The following is a 16,227-nucleotide window of genomic DNA, read 5'->3' on the forward strand; positions in this document are numbered from 1 at the left end:
TGGGGTTACTACACTATAACTCTGTCTATCTAGTAAAATATGTTCATTTGAGTAGTGTCTTTTTGGACAAAAGGTGGAAAGTGAGATACATATTTATTGTGAGGTTTTGTGCTATCAATTTTGAAATTCTCTGTTTAAAAACATCAATATTAGCAGTCCAATATAAGGACTTTCCAGCCATCTAGGTTGTTGGGTGAGCGAAGGAGGACCAGGAAAGATAGTGGTGAAATTCCTTTGGAGTAGATGGAAACTATCAAAGAACACAATGTGAATTACTATCTATTTTGCCAAGAGAATGGTTAGTTTACTCCTTTACTTTGAAGCTTACTAGTGATTGCTTCAAATGCTGATGTGCAGTCATTATTCTTTGTTGTAAATTGTCCACAGGTTATTCAATATAGGTTTGCATTTTATTTATTTTAAGATATCAATCACATCTTAAAATTATTATGAATACAGTTTCTGTTTTTAATATTTTATTTTTTTAGGAGATATGCCACTGAAGCCTCTTTTTACGCTTATATTTAGCTGTTTTAAACACATAGTAGACAAAAAGTAGAAGAGGCTGAAATTGTGGTTTGTGTTTTCTTACTTTTCCCCTAGTTCTTACTTCACTGCATGCACTTTTTATGTTTTCTGAGCAGTTTCTTAATATAGAGATACTTTATGCTGTAGAATAGTGATTGTATTAATTGTACCTGATTTTAGAATTTTATTGGAAATATTTTGATTATGTCACTGTTAAAGACCTTTCATTCTCTAGATTAGAAAGAACGAACTCAAAGTTCTTTGTGCTTCACATCAAGAAAAAAGTTTAAATAGGGTTACTAAATTGGGTTACATGAATGATGCAATATGTTTGGAAAAGGCAAACAAAATCACAGTTTTTCATTGATTTCTTCTTTCAATTTCTAGGGTACAACGATGCAAATTTGACAGAACAAATATTTTTTCTCCCTTCCTTTACTCCATTTTCATTTGCAAATAACATGGAACTTAAAATTATTTGAAATTATTCTCATTTTACAATAAATGGGGCCATAAATGCATTGTAAATAAAACTCTGAATTAGGTGGATTCTATTAAATTTCACAGGATATAACTTTATGGGATTTTTATTTGAACTCACAAGAAGTGTAAGTACCAGATGGATTTAACATGAAGCTGATGAAATTTCTTGAGGCTCCACCCTCATGACCTAATTACCTTACTTACCAAGGCTCCATCTCTTAATACAATCATATTGGGGGTTAGAATATCAGCATATGAATTTTGAGAGGACACAAACATTAGTCCATTGTATTGGAACATGCTCATTAACTCATTTTTCTTTTTGCACAAGACATTCTTTGTGACTCCCTCTCCACTGTCTCCTGTTTTTTTTTATTTTAAATTTCTATCATTTTGAATGATAGTGAACAAAAGATGCCATAGTGTAGTTAACACAATGTGGGAAAGGCTATCTCCTTTGCACCTTAGATATATAGCTTAGTAAGTAAAACATTTTATTTAACAAAAACTATTAAGTGCTTTACATTCCATAAACATTTAATAACTTAGAACAATTATGAAAAGAGGGGACTACTGAACAACTTGAACTAGAATATGGAATAAAACATTTTTTATTTGAAAAAGTATGAATTTGAACAAGATAAAGAATATTTATTTTGCATTGTTTTCTGGTTATGTGAAGAGCTTCAGGAAATAAAAAATCTTGAATTGTTTCTCATAGGATAACATTAATAAGGTAATTGTGGGTAGTGCATCAAAAAATGGACACAAGCAATTCCAGCACATGAGCCTATCTGCTGTAGAAAGAGCAAAGATTTCTCTCGAAGCTCTTGGAACACTAGGTGCCATCTTCAATACCTGTTTTGGCAAACTAATTTATGAAAACAACAACGTATGACTTGGCTCTTATATGCATGAATCAGAGTTTCAGGATCTTGAGGCTAACCATTGTCAACATAATGAAAAGATTTTGTAAATTCTGATAGTAATACCAAACAATAATATGGTGCTAGGCACTACTCTAAATACTGCACATGTATTCACCCATTTAACCCTCATTTGACAGATGCAGAAAAAGGCACCAAAAGTTAATTTTCCAAAATCACACCAGTCCCAAGAGGCAGAGCCAGGAGAGAGATTGAGGCAGCCTCGCTCCAGAGTTTATGCTCTCAACACTATGTTTCTCTCCTCAAAAAGGATTATCATAAGTGTGATAACCCATTGGGCTGGGCTTACTCACATACACTGTCTACATATGAGAGATAATTTTAATTAAATATATCAAATCAATTTTATACTAGCTGAACTCTTCTCCTTCTGCCCCCATAGCCAATTAACCAGTTTATGAGATTTGACTACGATATAATTTAGTAGTTATTAACAATTACGTCCATTTTTCATAAGTCTATGCAAACTTTAATGGCAGTGGAAAAGGTCTTCTTGCTCTTTTGGCATTCAAAACTTTTGCACAGTGCTTAGAATTAGTAAATGTTCAACAGAATGCTAGCTGAATAGGGAATGAATGACAAAATGCAAAGCATAATGTTAGTGTTTTAGGGGACCCAATAACTGGAACCCCTCTTCCTCACTCAAGATCTGAAGTAATAACAAAAACACAAAAGATGCAACATTTGGAAGGTAAAATTTCACCTTTGGTATTTCAAGCTAATATTGGAGAATGTAACTTATGTCTGCTAACAGATATAACATTCAGTAGCACTTAACCTCTTGGATTAATTCTCTATCACTCTATATAAATGATCTCAAGATTTAGCTTCAAACAACAATAAACATTCATTATATAATATCACACAATGTCTCCTGATGAGGAATTCAGGAGTCGATGGCTCTAGCTCAGTGTCCCCAGTGAGGTTGTTGTCAAAATGTTGGCCTGGGCTGTAGTCTGAAGCTTGATTGAAGCCAGAAGATCTGCCTTGCAAATGGCTTAATCACATCACTTACAAGTCGATGCGGGCTATTGGCAGTATCCTCAGTCCCTTTCCATAGGACCGTTTGAGTGTCTTCATAACATTGGCAGCTGGCTTCTCCCAGAAGGAGCAAGGCAAAAGTCACAATTTCTCTTATGGTTTTGCCTCAGAAAGTCACACACTGTCATTTCTCCATTATTCTATTGGTTTTACAAGTTAGCCAGATTCAGAGTGGTTGGTGTCTACACAAACAAGAGATAGCCAGAGGAATGAATCATTGGTGGCCTGTTGGATGCTGGCTACCAAGTCTCTTGTCACTGTCAATGACTGGGGTTGGCCTCCTCCATCAGAAGCTGAACCTGCCAGTGGAGGAGCATTGTAAAGGAAATGCATGGCTTCCCACTGAGTTCACTACCAGAAAAGAGAAGAACAAAGGGCTGAGCTATGTGGGTCAAGTTTCTTCCTCCAAACTCAACCATCAGAGTATTGGTCCCAATTCCCCTGGAGCAGAGAGAGTAAGAATGGCAAGAGATGAGGAGTGTTATAATGGAATTAAACATTAAAAGTGGAATATAATAGTTACAGCACTAACACACAATACAAATTTATGACTGGAAATCCTTTGAACTGGGACCTTAATTCATTGAATTCTAGTGAAGATGATAATAATAATTACCCATATCTATAGAGTTATTTGCAGTTAAAAAGCTCTTTAATGTTCATTCCTTTATTTAATTCTAACAATGTATTATTATCCCCATTTTGTAGATGAATAAAAAAGAGGCCCCAAATTTAAGTAATAGATTTAGTTTATATGTGGCAGCACCACAGATAAAATTCAGGTCAGCTTTTGCCATTTTATCTGGATGTCTCAGATTCCTTGAAACAGATGTTTTTGTCAGCATAGGTAAAGTAGGATAGTTGTAATATGTATGAAAAAAATACTATCAACTTGATTGGTGGAACTGAATAGAAGCGGACTATAGAGGTTTAAAATATATTACTTTGAAATTTTAGAATAGAACAGTGGGATCTGTGGGAAAATGGCCACTATAATGTTTTGTTTAGCCAATACTGGACTTACAAAAAGCTGCAAATTTGTCTTCAGTTGCTTCCTAGATGGTTTCACTCTTCTGCGGCTAAACAGTTAAAGAAAATAAAAGAGGACTGGGTGTGGTGGCTCATGCCTGTAGTCCCAACACTTTGGGAGGCCGAAGCTGGTGGATCACTAGGTCAGGAGTTTGAGACCAGCCTGGCCAACATAGTGAAACCCCGTCTCTACTAAAAAATACACAAATTAGCTGAGCATGGTGGTGCGCACCTGTAGTCCCAGCTACTGAGGAGACTGAGGCAGGAGAATCGCTTGAACCCTGGAGGTGGAGGTTGTGGTGAGCTGAGATCGTGCCATTGCACTTCAGCCCTGGCAACAGAGTATGACTTTGTCTCAAAAAAAAAAAAGAAAAGAAAATAGTTTTTTTCTTGAGATATTAATGAGTACAGTTAATTTTTTGTGTTCCTTACTTTGTAAGACTTATTTTTTTAACGAATTTTTGTCCTTCAACTAAAGATGAATTTTGTCAGCTATTGTTTCCTTGTCCATACCTCTTACTGTCAGAACATCTCCCTCATGCAAAAGATTTAGGGTGGAAATTAATAAGAATGACATTATAAAATAATCTCCCAAAGGTACTGCTGTGAATTATCAATTAACACTGTATGGTGCTTTCATATTTTAGAAGGTTTAAATGGTGAAGTTTAATGTATGTGTAAAGATGTGTGCAGAGTAAAAGTCCTGAAGCTACCGAAAAGAATATTATCAATCACAGATGGATTTCAGAAATTTCTGAGTGAGGACACAGATCATGACCACATTACTCTGTTTATTCAGATTCAACCAGGGTGTGGCATGCCAGGGGCTGGATACTTAGTGATGACCAAGGCAGACAGGTCTCTCATCCCTAGGCATATAATTGAGTTAGAAGGAAGCCATCAAATAAGTAAACAGGTTACTATGCGATAAAAAATTGCAGTAGGTACCATAAAAGAATAGATTTGAGAGAATATAATGAGCCTGCTTTAGATTGGAAGGTCAGAGAAATCCTTATCTAAAGAGAAGAGTTTTAAGGCTAGATCTGAAGAATGAATAAGAACCAGCTGTGAGCACTTCAGACTGAAGTTACAGAGATAAAAAAGATTTTCCTTCCCTGGAATTGACTCTATATCTGTGAATGTATGGCTAGATAGAATAACATGTTTGTTATCTCTGTTCCAAAACCCTTTCCAGTTCTTACCATGACATCACTACATTATTCCTGTTTTAGTAATATTGTTACATTGAGGAATTATGTAGGAGTTTAACTAAGCACAAAATAAAAATATAAATCTATCAGAAAGATCTGAAAAAATGCATTGTTTCCAACATATTTTCTAGGTTGAAAATTGGATGACTTCCCACAGAATTTGAATTAATTGTTCAAATGTATTAACCTTGCTCAGTGGAGTTATTTTCAAAATGTCTTTAGCTTGATCTTAGATAGCAATTTAAATCTTATAAGTCCTTTTATTTTCATTCATACAAGACCTAAAAGCAAGTCTCTATGTATATACATCCTTAATTAAAAGAAATTCTTATGGTTATTTTGTTATTTAAACAATATGCTAAGCTTCACATCTGATACTTTTAATTCAAATATGCTGGTAACAACAAAAATAAACCTTAGCTCACTTTGTTCACAGCATCTATATCAGGTTTTAATTTTTCTGACTTCTGTATAAGCTTTTTCAGAGATTAGCTATTGCCTTCTCTATCTCAGCATTTCCTAGCCCTAGCATGGTACTTGACAGCTGGTGAGTGTTTCATAAGTGTTTATTGATGCATCCTTGTTGACTTAAAAAGGTAAAGAGTGTGTGATTGTCTTTTTAAAATAAAATATAACATATTGGTGCTAGAAAGGTGACCTTTAAGTTGCTATGCCAAATAATTGAACAGTGCATAAGCCTTGGTGCCATGGTTGTTAAAGTTTGGGTGAGTTTTCCCTTAGATGAAATTTGAAAAAAATGTTTTAAATTTATGATACTATGCTTTGTTGGTATGCCATGGTATTTTTGCTTCAAAGAGATTGGGTAATGGTTTCAGTAAAGAAGACAGGCAGGGAAGTGAGGGGCATGGGAGTTTGCCCACCTGGTCCTGTAGCACTATAATCCATGGAACATGTTTGGGAGATTGTTGGAATGGGAATTGTTTTAATGAGGAAAGTGAAGAGAGCCACATACGATCTGGATTTCATGGAGTACAATCTGTCTTCCTTTTCAAAGAGTAAGCTTTACTTTTTACATACATAATGATAATAGGTCCGTATAATTTCACTGAAAACTTTAAAAATCATGTGTATTTTGGAACCATTACACAAAACAGATTTAGACCATTAACTGTTTAGTTAGACTGCTAATGTTAGAATCTCAGCTTCGGCATTGACAAGCTATGTGGTCTTGGACTAGTTAGCTACCCTCTCTGGGCCCAATTTCTTCATTTGCAAAGTGGACATAATACTAGTGCCTGCATAAAAGGGTTGTTTGTCCTGAGGATCCAAGTACTTTTTACATTTAAAATGCTAAGAGCTGTACCTTGCACATAGTTAGCTCTATAAAAAGTATTTGTTCAATAAATCATAATGAATATTCCTATTAAAATTCAGGAATGTTACCATAAATTATGGGTAAGGGAACTGAAGAATCTTCATCAAGTGCTCCAATTCAATGACTGGAGTTCATGGGAGAATAGCTCAAATTCAAAGCTTCTAATTCCAAGACTGTCGGCCATATGTGTGCCTGCTTTTTTCCAATTATGCCACACAGGATTACAAATTCTCTGTTACACAGGGCTGGAGTGTAAGAAGAATTATATATAGATCTATAAAGATAAAATCAAAGATCTCTGAGAAGACCCAATATGTGTATAACAGAAGGGATAGCCCCAGACTGTGATGAGTTGCCTCACTGTGAACCACTGTGAGCCACATAGAAATGCATGTGACCTTTTTTTCTAATAAGGAAAAAAGCATTAGGAAAATTGTAGAAATAAACATAAAATTTTGTGTATCATTGAAATAAAAAATGATGAACAATTTGCCACTTAAAATTCTTTTTGTAATGAACAAGATATAAATCAACAACAAATGGATTAAATTACTTCTTAGAAAATACTTCAAAGAATATTTCTTGAATGTATAAATTAATGAAGACTTTGAAAAGGTCAGAACAAAGCAAATGAAGAATTCCTTGGGCAATTCATTGGGCAATCTTGATATATGTGAATTAATAGGCTGTGCTGACAAGTTCTGTGTCATGATTTTTAACCCCTGCATCATGAAGTTTGGAGAACTAGAGCAAGCATTTAGAACCCGCTGAGAAGATGGATTTACTGAGGCTGAACATGCTGAGAAGCTCATCTGACTGACTGAAAGAATAGTTTATTAAAAGACCTCTGATTCTCATTAGTGATATTGTGAAAAGTCTAATGTCACATTACCTATCACAGAGGTATCTTAGAATTAGCAAGATACAAAAAGGACCTGGATATATTGACCCCTATTCCTACCAAAAGAATGAAGTATGTAACATTTTTATAATAATTTTTAACACTTGAGGCATAAAGACATTGCCTTCTGTTATGTGGAAATAACCATGGAGTTAGAATTGGAATTGGGTCATATCTATTTTACCTTAGCCAAATTCTTGTTTAATTAATTTAGGTAATATCTCTCTTTTTCACTTTCAGACTTGCTTTCTTGAAATCTTCATTCTTCAAATATGTTTTCAGCACCTTTGGATTTTAATGGCCTCTACCATCTTACAGGCTATTACATAATAGATAGACAAATAAGAGACATAATTCAGTTTCAGTGTTAAGGAGTTGTTTCTGTTTCAGTAAAAATGTTTTACACATTATTAGACTGGAAAAATTAGAAAGCTGAATAGTGCCAACTGATGACAGAGATGTGAGGATATGGGAAGCTTTAGTCACTCTGGAGGACAGTCCGGCACTTTTTGGATAAATTAATTATAAAATGGATGATGACTCATCAGTTCCATGCCTGGGTCCATATACCAAAGAGGTGCTTACAAATTCATGATGGGGCATCTAGGAGCACTGTCACTGCAGAATTGCATATGTGCATATGTGTATGAGATGAGTGTGTATGCATGTATGTGTATATGTGTGGATGTGTGTGCAAGTGTGTATATGTGAGTGTGAGCATGTGGGAGCATGCACGTGTATGTGTGTGTGATGGCAGGTTCTTCTAGGCAATCCAGACATGTAGTATTGAGGGAGTAAATGCATGCTGTGAATTATGTATAGGAATTAAGTATAAGAGATTACATGGATTCACAGCAACCTGGATGTATATTATATACATAATATTTTGTTAAACTAAGAAATGAAAAAATCAAAACCAATACATTTGCATAAACTTAAAAATACTGACATTTGAGGTATATATTTTATAAAACTACACAAATAAAATTATACTCACTAAACAGAATGAGTGATTGCTTATAATGGAAGTGGAGATGGGAGTGTGTGAGGAGCTAAAAGGTAATAAATAAATACCTAAAATCAGAGAAGGGTTTTGTTTGGACCAATGATGGTAATGGGGCATGAACTGAGAAGTGCAGTATAATTACTTCAACTGTCTGCCCCCGACATCCAAGAAAAAAAGTATTATAACAAAGGGAAAGTTTTCCAGAAATGCTGTAGAAGCACTTGGAGTAAGCACATGCACAGAGAAAGAAAGAAAGAAAGAAAGAAAGAAAGAAAGAAAGAAAGAAAGAAAGAAAGAAAGAAAGAAAGAAAGAAAGAAAGAAAGAAAGAGAGAAAGAAAGAAACGAGGGAGGGAGGGAGGAAGGACACAGAGGGAGAAAGAAGAAGGAAAGAAAAAGAAAGAAAGAAAGAGAAAGAGAGAGAGAGAGAGGAAAAGAGAAAAAGAATAAAATAACTGTCATGTAGGAGCATCCCAGAGGAAATGAGATTTGAAATGTGTTTTGTGCTGTTGAGTAAGAGTTGGCCCGGCCAGGTGGTAGAGAGGGAAAGTTAACTAGAAAGAGAAATACTCAAGTATATTCTGAACAATAGGAGTTGCAAATTCAATGGCATGAACTCAAGAATGTGTGCCTTCTACTTGGAATCAAACATAGTTCAATATGACAAGAGCATGTACTTCAAAGTGAAGTTATGGTAAGATGAAGGGACAGAAAGGCAGACAGGACCGAGATCATGCAGGGCCTCATATTCTGTGCTTCCACGTTTGAATGGGATTCTGAAGACTATAGGAAGGATTTCCAACTAGAGTGTGATTTTGTATTTTTACCATTCTGTCTCTAATTTTGGACATGGTTATATTTAATGCCAGTTCAAGTTTTATTTTTTCTGAAAAGTCTTTCCTTAGTTCAATTCCTAAATGAATTGGATATAATCTCTTCTTATAAATCTCTGTAGCATTTAATACTCTTTTTTTAATAGCAATTAGTGTACTCACAATTATGTGTCCTCTTCTTATCTGCCTTTTGTCACTTAGAAAAATAGACCATACATTGATAGATTACAGAAAATACCAAATCATCCGTTGTTCAGTATGGCTCAGATGGGAAATGGTTTAAACTCGGGAGAGAACATTTTACTTAAGTATGATGGTTCAGATTTAGGCAACACGTGACACAGGACATATAGAGGGGTTTTCTTCAAATATGTTACCAAAGAAGGCAATCACAGTGAGGATCAGAGGGGCAGAGAGTAAAACTGAAGGAGGATATTATCCTCAAAAAGTGACTTTTGATTCAGAGAGATACTTCCAGCCTTCTGAGAGTTATCTTAGGGCTAGTAACCATAGTCACCATCGCTTGAATTTTTATTTTATCATAATAGTTCAAATAATGTGGGTCATAAAAACGTATCAACTACCAAATAAGGTTGTCAGCTACAACTTCAAAAAAAAAAGTTTGGATTTAGTTCTGGATAGATGATACAACCCTTCAAAAATATGGAATGCACATTCCAGGTATATACCACATTGTTGAGTTATTTGAAATATAAGGTTAATACTTGTGATTAAAGTATTAAAGGAAAGCTTTCCTTCTTTGTTTGAATTTCACTGGTTAGTTACATATTATAAAAATCCCTAAATTTGTAACTGTAAAGCATATTTCTGCTGAAGTCTTTTATAAATAAAATTAATGTTTGGTAAGTCAATTTCTCAGTTGAATCTTTCCCTGCCAGCTCAACCACAGAATTAGAAACAAACATGAATTTCATCTCGAAGTTTTCCAAAAGATTTTTGTTAGTGCAGTAGTGATTCCCAAATGATTTGGCAACAGGCCAATGACAATGTTTATTAGTTATCTCCCCATGTCCCCAAATTCCCACTGCCTCTTCCTGCCCCACCTCTTTCTCCTCTAAACCTCCTTATCAGCTAGGAATTGTTGTAAGTTTTCAGTGACTTTCTGTTTAATATATTTGTAAATAAGCTTTGGGGTAGTTATAATGATGTAAACTTCTTCAAAAATCTGTATTTGGTCATATATTCCTAGCAATGATATGTTTCTGTGCAAGTATTTGAGGGAGTCCAGCCCCTCTTCCCTATATTCTATTTCAGTACAAAGGCAGCATGCCAGATTTAGTCCTAGCAAAGTGGAGGGCTGCCCAAGCGTTTGCTTCATTTGAAATATTCTGGTAGTCAAATGTTTACACAGAGTCCCCAAATCCTCTGTCTTGAATCCATCATATTATTTCCAACTTACTGTCTATTTATGAAAACTTCTAGTTTGGATGCTGGTTTCCAAGGGGGAAGCAGTGAAAGCATCACTATTGGTCACTGTTAAAACAAGATTAGCCAACACATCGGAATTTGTACAAACAGAAGAAATCTTACCCATTCTAAAGCATTCTTGTTTCTTCACAAATTTATCTCCGAAATATCCTGAAATGCACTGCTTTTTAAAATTAGTTCTTGGAATGTTATTGTGAAGGTTCCCTGAAGTTGCGGCTGATAAGCCTTACTTGGAACTATGTTAAATAATTTTAAAAGAAAGACAAATTTGCCATTTAGAAATCTACAACAGAGATGTTAAAATAATTAAAAACTTACATGAATGTACAGAATCACACTTTAATTAATAACCTATTGATTCAAATGTAATTATCTATACTAGGAAGCCAGTGTTCAAAGGCATTCCATAGACAGGGATTTATTACATGGAAGAAAGTACCCAGTGTTTTATATATATAACATATTCTGTCATACTGTGGGTAAGTAGAATAGACAATTTGTAAGCATGTTATGTGCCAGCTAAAGATGTATAGATTAACTGCAAGTGTCTGTTGAGATTTTTGAGCTGATTTAAGCAGTGTTGCTACATGAGAGATTTACAGACTAAGGAAAATTCTACTCGGAGGACAGAAGATTATGCCTAACTGCATTATACTTATTTTAGTTACACACACATTGTAAAACAGCAGTGAGAATACCAGCATATATGTGAACACATTAAATTACATCTTGTTCATATTATAGTTCATTGTGGTGTTGTTTCCCTTAGTTGCCAAAAAGGTTTGCTAATCAAGTAGTTTACAGATCGCTACTCAGTAAGAACAAAGTGTCACTAAGAGATACTGTCTCTCTAATGAAAAGCCATTTGTCTGCACACAGGAAATAATAACCAGGGCTTTATAATTGTATACTTTCTTTGAAAATGCTATTCAAACATGCTGATGGACTTAATGAATTTGCAAGTCATTTTTTAAAATTGCACTTAGGTTTATAAGATAAACTCAGCATCTCTTTATCTTGAGTGATCTTCTAAGTGCAATCATTTGATCCTCTTTCACCCATGCTTTTTTAATAATCCTACAGTACTTTGCATATGTTTTCACTGCAGTATATTAGACTTCATAATTTTTTAAAAAATAAATCTGCTCCTAAATTGGATAACTGAGCTGTTACAGGAAACTATAAACTCTATAAACTCACCTCTTTATTTTCAATTTAGCCAAGGATCTGGTACTGTAGAATCTGATACACATTTCATAAATGTTTAATATAGATTCCCTTGCAGAGTACAACTACTTCCTTCTGCACATATGGTGAGAAAAACTTCATTAATTGCTTTACTGATTTAGATTCGATATTCTCTCAACCATTAATTTGTCTGAAAGAGGGTAAATACATAAGGGAAATACTGATACCAGTTTGACCTGCTTTTTCTTGAACTTTCTAATAAATTTCACTTTCAAAGTTTAGACAGAGCAGGTCCTTGAAGGGATAGTTTTGCGGTCATTGAGTATTAGACCAAAGAAATACTACATTTTCTGTAGAACTTGCTTCACTGATGACCTTAAGACAGCACAAAATTATTCTTGGTTTCTTCAGTAAGCATGAAGCTCACAATCCGTATAGCCTGCTGTTCTTTAGGCATTTTAACAGACATTTTCATAAATAAGTTTCGGTTTTTTTTTTTTTTTTTTGCTTTCTAAAAAGAATAACTTGGCACTTTTAAAAATAACACTTTCAGTGCCTTCCCTTGAAGATTTTTTTAGGGGCCCAGAAATGCGGATTTTTACAAGCCCCATAAGGGATTCTTATTTTAGTCAAGTTTAATAAATCCAAGACAAATTAGTTTAAAACTCCGTCTTTCTCTCTTTCTCTCTCTCTCTCTCTCTCTCTCAATTTAAAACTCTCTCTCTCTCTCTCGTGTTTTAAAGTGGAACTACTTAGTGGGTAATTGGCATCTACTTATGGGGAAGAGAGGGAGGGAAGGAGGATGGAGAGACCGAGAGAGAGATTTTCAGAATACCCAGTATTAATAGGGGCAAAAGAAAACACTTAAGCGTGAGCACAGTGGGTGATCTGCTGTAGTGTGGTATAACATTTTTGTAGGATGTGTATATAAAATGTATATAAAAATTAGACCTCTTAAAATGGTACATATATTTTGACCCTTCAATTTCTCTTGTATACATTTATTCTCAGGTAGTCGTTGTGAAATTACGTTAAGATTTATCTGTAAGGAGGCACCCTGGCATGCTTTTTTAAAAAAATTAGTGAAATATTGAAAACAAAGTAAATGTCAAAGAATTTGACTGAAGGAAATATAATTCCAGGTTTCTCTTTCCTGATCCAGGAATAGGGTATGCTCTATACCCTCTTAGCACTGTGCTCTTCTTAGTACTCAGCACACTTGTTAATATTCCTTTGTTAATACTGAGAAATCATTATATATAAAGCCCATAATGACAGAGACTGGGTCATTATATCTGCAATACTTAGAATAGAATTTGGGAATTACGCAACTCTAAAACAATATCTGCTGAATATATGAACAAATGAATGAAGAGGAACTAGGCTGCCAAAAAACACTATAGAAAGATATTTATTATCTCAAAAGTTAATAATGTTTTCAGTTGTTTAAAAACAATTATAAAAAATTATTTACATTATGTTTCTGCCTTAGAAAAAAATATATGTACATAAAAATTCAGAAGTTTAATTACCAAAGGATAACACTGATTACATTATATGCTTGTACTTACTGTTAATTTTTGTGACTTTTCCCCCAAATTTTGTTTATCTATAATTTTTAAAGTGTCTCTAAAAGAATGTATTGTCTTTGTAATAAAAAAAATAATATTTTAATACTGCTGCCTGAAATGAATAAAGAAAGTCATGCCAGGCCCCAGGACTTGGAAGACTTGAGGCAAGTAACAGGGGTTTGAAATTTGATAAGAGTGGGCAGGGCAAGAGGGTGGGAAAGAAGAATGCCATGTGGAAGAGATTTGTACAATAGGATAGCCAAGTAAGAAATGGACTTGACAATTGGATATGAGAGGACACAATTTCAGCTTCCTACTCTGAGCTACGCAGTGTGTAAGAGAATATATTTTTGATTCATTTGATTAATTTCTTTAAAGTTGTAATAACACAGAAACATACACATTTACACTGACCTGTGAATGTGTGTATTGGAGCTTCCTATCAATTTTCCTTTAAGATGTTCCATCAAGGATATGTGATCATAAAAGATTTGAGTGTTACGTTAAGTTCCTACAGAAGCAGAGCCTGAATCAAAGGTTTTTGTGTTGTGATTTATTAAGGATGTGATCCTGGGGAGTGGGAGTATGAGATAACGGAGGGAATCAGGAAAGGGAAGGCAGCCAATAAAGGGATATATAGAGTTGACATCACTATGGACAACTGGTGCCCCATGTCACACGATGTACTGAAGAGACTTAGGAAGTATAGCTCAAAAATAAACGTCCACTCGTTGGTTCCTTCTCCCACTGGCAAACAGTTGTTGACATGTGCATTAATTCTCTTATACTCTAGGCTTGTACATCCATGAGTGAGCACCCAGTTCATACCAAGGTGTCCAAGAAGCTCTAGTCAGAAAGCAAGAGGCATGTGTTGTAGTCTTGGGGTTGCTGTTTGAAGCTCGTGGAAGTTTGTGTGGAACTGGTTGCTGCAGAAGGGCCCGTAATAAAAGTTGAGGCTATAAAGATTTGATGTGGCATACGAGGTTCCTATTTGCAAGGGCCTAGCCACATAAACTGAAATTACTCAATAATTCTAGGCTTCTACTTCCATACCACCACCCATCACACATCCATATATTTAGCTGGGCTGCTTAGACACATAGTCATGCAAAACAATTAGGGGTACAATTAGCACAGAAGAAGCTTTTGAGTGAGTTATAAAAGTTGGTCCTGCCCAGTGGATGAATTATAGAAAGGTGTCTTTTTACATGGAACCAACCCAAATGCCCATCAATGATTGATTGAATAAAGAAAATGTGATACATATACACCATGGAATACTAGGCAGCCATAAAAAGAATGAGATTATGTCCTTCGCAGGGACATGGATTAAGCTGGAAGCCATCATCCTGAGCAAACTAACACAGGAAATCACATGTTCTCACTGATAAGTGGGAATTGAACAATGAGAATACCTGGACACAGGGAGGGGAGCAACACACACTGGGTCCAGTCAGGGGGTGAGGGACAAGGGGAGGGAGAGCATTAAGACAAATAGCTAATGCATGCGGGGCTTAAATCCTAGATGATGGGTTGATAGGTGCAGCAAACCACCATGGCACATGTATACCTATGTAACGAACCTACATGTTCTGCCACTTGTATCCCGGAATTTAAAGTATAAAAAAAAAAAAAGAGTTGTCTTTTTTCTTAGGCACCTTAGTCGCATTCCAGGCAGTAAGTCTGTGTACTGCTCAACCAAATGCAGAAGCCCTCTAAAAACACAATTAATATATTTTAAAAAATAGAGTATTAAACTAATCAAATGATGTGAAAGGAAAAATATCTAGATTGAAGTTTCTATTTCCTATTTATGAGTGCATAAATTACATAGATTCAAATCCTATTAATGTGAATTATAGTTTTGGGAATTTTTTTTCTTGTATGCTTTTATTTATTTATTTATTTAGAGAGGGAGTTTTGCTATTGTCGCCCAGGTTGGAGTGCAATGGCACGATCTCGGTTCACTGCAACCTCCGCTTCCTGGTTCCAAGTGATTCTCCTGCCTCAGCCTTCCAAGTAGCTGGGACTGCAGGCATGTGCCACTATGTCTGGCTAATTTTTTTTTTTTTTGTATTTTTAGTAGAGGCGGGGGTTTCACCATTTTAGCCAGGCTAGCCTCGAACTTCTAACGTCAGGTGATCCTCTGACCTCAGCTTCCCGGAATGCTGGGATTACAGGCATGAGCCACCCACCACACCTGGCCTCTTGCAGCTTTTAAATTATGTTGTTTTAAAATTTGTTTGTATCCATTAGTCTATTTCTTTCACCAGATTATAATGAACTAATCACAGTCATCTTACTCTTTGAATTTAAGTTGTGAAATGTGAGTTTCTGTCTTAAACTTAGTGTCACCCAGGTACTTCTGGTTCAATTTCAGAGAAAACTTTCTAGAAGAGGATAGAGCCATGTTTTAATTAATTGGGTACAAGCAGCCTCTACGTTCTTAAAAGGTTTGATTTTGTGTGTGTGGGTGTGTGCATATCTGTATTCAGAAACATATGTTATCAATGGTTTCATCAAAATATATGCCTATATATTTTGAAAATTCATTATTTTGAATGTTGAACTCAGTTAGAAAGTATATTAATAAATAAGCCAGAATATTTGGGACTCAACTTAAAGGTTCATATCATTTTAAAATATGATTCTCTTTTCAGTACATATACACATACATATATATTTACACACATATCAATATATAGT

The sequence above is a fragment of the Gorilla gorilla genome, chromosome 3 (assembly GCF_029281585.2).
Source record: "Gorilla gorilla gorilla isolate KB3781 chromosome 3, NHGRI_mGorGor1-v2.1_pri, whole genome shotgun sequence".
Lineage (NCBI taxonomy): Eukaryota > Metazoa > Chordata > Mammalia > Primates > Hominidae > Gorilla > Gorilla gorilla.